General features: G+C 40.9%; 1 pseudogene; it reads right to left on the bottom strand.

Annotated features, from left to right (window-relative positions):
* Window positions 1–2480: 2480 nt before the first annotated feature.
* LOC149241902 (enoyl-CoA delta isomerase 1, peroxisomal-like) lies at window positions 2481–3163 on the bottom strand (annotated as a pseudogene).
* Window positions 3164–4000: the final 837 nt, after the last annotated feature.

A 4000-nucleotide genomic window follows, 5' to 3' on the forward strand; every position in this document is an offset into this window, starting at 1 on the left:
TTCTTGAATCTAAAAAAATTACTATGCAACGTTGGCTTAACATGTATGTCATATACAATTGTCACATTTTTTTTTTCTTAATAAAGACTAATTCTATTAAGAGAAGACATATGGTACAAACAGAACTTTCAGAGAAGCGAAGCTAAAGAGCAAGGGAGCCGGAAATGATAAGTTATCAACCTCGGTCCCAAAGAGTAACCACGACCTAAGCAAAAGATGACAGAGAGGACAGAAAGAACGAGTTGGACTAGGGAGTCTACCCAGCATGGGCAGAAGCTTCCAATCTACATTTTTTACCTTTCTTTTTACTGACTTTGACCCAACCATTTTGATCTGGCTGGGCCAAAACTACTTTTAGATTGTTCTGTGCTAAAGGAGGAGACTCCTTGTCTGAATCAAAAGGCGAAGACTCATGATTACGTTTTTGCGAGAACAGAGGCGCAGAAGGATCCTCAACGCGGGCTGAGGGCGTGTCCTTCGGTTGCTCCATCTTTTCCTCTTCCACTTCAATGTCCTCCTCATCAGAGCTAGAGGACTCTATGTCATCCATAGGGGGTATATCACAAGGTTTCCAACTCTTGGATTTGGATTTACGAGTGAAATTCTTCTTTTTGTCGAAGAATGATGCACATGTGTTCTGGAGATGCCCCGTCTGATGGCAATGGCGACACCTGAAGGCTGTGTTCTCATAGTCCAAAGTTTGCGTCCAATGGAAGTCCCCGACTTTGAGGATGATCTGATCTGGCAACCCTTTACTAATGTCTATTTCTGCACAAATTCTGCCAAAGGTATATATTCCTTTCTCCACCCTTGAGGTATCTGTAGCCAGGAAGCGGCCTAGGGTGTCCCCGATTCCTTGAAAGACAGCAAAATTCCATAGATGCGCAAGGAGATTTGGAAGCCTGACCCAGATAGGAAGCTTGGAGATGACCGCAGTGGAGGGGTCAAAGTCTGGGAACCAGGGGGAGAGGAAGAGTCCAGCTGATCCCCAGAACCAGGGGCCTCCTGTTAAGGCTTTCTGGTAATCTTCGTTGAAGGCAAAGGCTACAATAAAGAAGCCTTTCGAGTAGAGGAAGACTTTGCAGTTGTTGGTCCAATTGGAATGGATCCACTGGTATAGATTAGCAGTGTGGGGCCATAGGCCATTAAATCTGCAGATGAGGGTTGTTTCTGCAAATGTCTGGTATTGATCATCCAGAGATGGATGAGAGATTTCAATGGCAAGGGTTTCCTTCATTTTGTCCACCAAGAAATGTTTGGGAGCCTCGACAGAGTGGGCAGACTTCTTGGCAGGCTGTGCATGTACTGCATCTTTATAGGAAAAACCTTTGGAGGCAGAGGATTTGCCCAACTGCACCTCCCCTTAGTCGAAGTGATAGGATCACTGTGGAATTTCTTTCAATATTATAAAAGGAAAGAGGCTGATTGTTATCAAGCTGCTTACCTACAAAGAGGAGCCGCAGAAGGGAGGAAGGGATCCCCAGCCTCTGTTCGAGTATCTTTGAGAGATGGCGCACTGTGAAAGATGGCTGGACCCCAAGGAGCAGGGTTTTGCCTGTCAGAAGAATTATTTGAATCTGAAAATTCACTTGCTGGAGATGAATAGGATCTCGGCTACCTGAATGAAGAGTCGAGGTTGAAACAGTGAGATTGCAGTCGGATCGTTTGATTGCTCCGTAGCCATGGCTGCCCACCGCGAAGATATCGGCGCCATGCCTGTCCCCTGCTTCGCACAGGATGTTTCTGGCGTCGCCCACCACCATCTCTGATTCAAACTCGCGAATGGATCTACTCTGGCATAATCCTTTGGCGTGATCTAGGGTTCTGATCTTGAATCTCTTCAGATCCAGTTCCCCAGTCGGCAAGACATCCGCCGCGCCAAGGCCTGCTAAGCGCAGAACACTGGTTGCAATGGAGCGAGTGTGGACCAGGTATGTTTGGAAGGGCGGATCTGCAGGGGAGGGAGCTACCAGATACTCTAGAACTCATTGTAGCGCGTTGCTGCTCTGCTGCAATCTGTAAGAGGAAGAAAAAGAAGGCATTAGGGCTGTCAATCCTCCAAACCCTAGAGCCATTCAGGATGTTGTGTCTAATCAACTATCATATACAATTGTCACATTAGTAACCTTGTGATTTTGAATTTTCTTTAGTGTTCATTCAAGCCTCTAAAAACGCATGAGCTTAAGTCTATTTCACATTTTTCTAAATACGCTCTAGAATTTTAATATTATGCACTGATTAGTTTGGCATAGAATCAAAATTTACAAATGGGAGTGTATAAAAATGGGGCTACAAGAACTCTGTAGAATCAAAATTTACAGATGGCAGTGTATAAAAATGGGGCTACAAGAACTCTGTAGAATGCACTAGCTTTTGTGAATGCAAATATTATGCATAATATTCATATATTTGAGTACTCAAACAATTGACACATGGGGTTCACAAAGTTAAAAAAAAAAAAATGTTTAAAGATAAAGAAATCAAAGGCGGGAAAGTAGTGGAGAACCCTCTTTGGCAACCAGTTAGAGTTTCTCCATAGGTTCGGAGAAAAGACAAAGCCTGAGTTGTAGGTAAACCTCTTTATTGCATTTTTTCTGACCCATCTTAACAACTGCATCAATGGTGGCTTCTAGGGTTTCGACATAATTATCGTGAACATAGTCCACCAAAACCGCTTTGAAGACCATGGGAGTAGAGTACTTGGGTCTGCCCAACATAATTTCTGTCAAGTAACATGAATCAACCTTGCTCCTAATGATGGACATGCCACTCAGAGGAATGACGAAACCCATGTCTACCTCGCTCATATACAGAAACCCTTTGTCCTTTCTCATGAATCTGTAGTCATGGGCTAACGCAGAAATAAATCCCCCTATAGAAGCATGCCCATAGACGGCGACAATTGACGGTAACTTCAATTCCATGAGGGTTGTGACGAGCTGCATGAATTTGAGGTAGAGGATCTCAAATTGACCCTCTCTGTTGCGAGCTTCGATCCTCTTTGTTGCGAGCTTTTGGGGTTGTGCGATGCAAATGTGTCGCTTATCATAGAGGAAGCTCGTTATAATTGTTCAATAATTGTTTCAATCTAATGGCAGAGGATTCTTTAATCGTTTAACATAATATCAAGCATAATATTAGGCGCTACAAACAGATACACCATGGCAGCTAGGAGAGTTGTTTTCAAAGGGAAGTGCCTTTTAATACTTTTGTAGCTGTTCTCAAAAAAATTACATAAACACTTTTTTTAAATTCCCTTTTTTCACAACATAACATAAGATTCTTTTTAAACAAAAATGAATCACCTTTATTTTAGAAATCCTTTGAGACAAATTTGTTAAAACAAAGGTGTTTGCGGTACTAATAAACCACACCTAAATCACAATTATTTTAAGAAAGCCTTTGAAACAAATTTGTTAAAAAATGGTGTTTGCCTTACTAATAAATTGTGCCTTTACCTTTTTATGCAAACTGACTTTGTGCTGACTTCATGCTCCAAATGAGTTTTCAATACGCTGACCTTAGCGATGTTTCAATGGGTGCGTTGAGCACAATGATTATATTGGAGACATAAACAATAATGAATGATTGCAGTGATTGAATTAAATTGGACAAAGTGAAAATTGAATTAAGATGCCTGGGATGATACTTGGATGGACGGTTAATAGGTTGTTGAAATTAAATTCTCTAATAATATTTAGTTATGCACTCTATGATATCTAACAAAACCATTTGAACCAAATTCCTTACCAATTTTATATGACGCCTGAAGGTTGTTTCCTTGTTCCAATCCCACTTCTTCCACATAAGCATGATTGTTTTCAACTCTAGGGCGTTTTACAAGCAATAAACCAAGCAAAAACTAATATAATACAAATTATTGCTAAACTCAATATTAAGCAGTCACAACAAATTTTGTTCCAAGATTAATTTGAACAATTGGAAACAAAATGCAATGTTTTTTTCAGAAGAAAAAATATGTTGTTTTTTATATATAAAA

This window comes from Pinus tabuliformis, chromosome 8 (assembly GCF_031772625.1).
Source record: "Pinus tabuliformis cultivar Carrire ecotype Pingquan chromosome 8, CPIR1, whole genome shotgun sequence".
NCBI lineage: Eukaryota > Viridiplantae > Streptophyta > Pinopsida > Pinales > Pinaceae > Pinus > Pinus tabuliformis.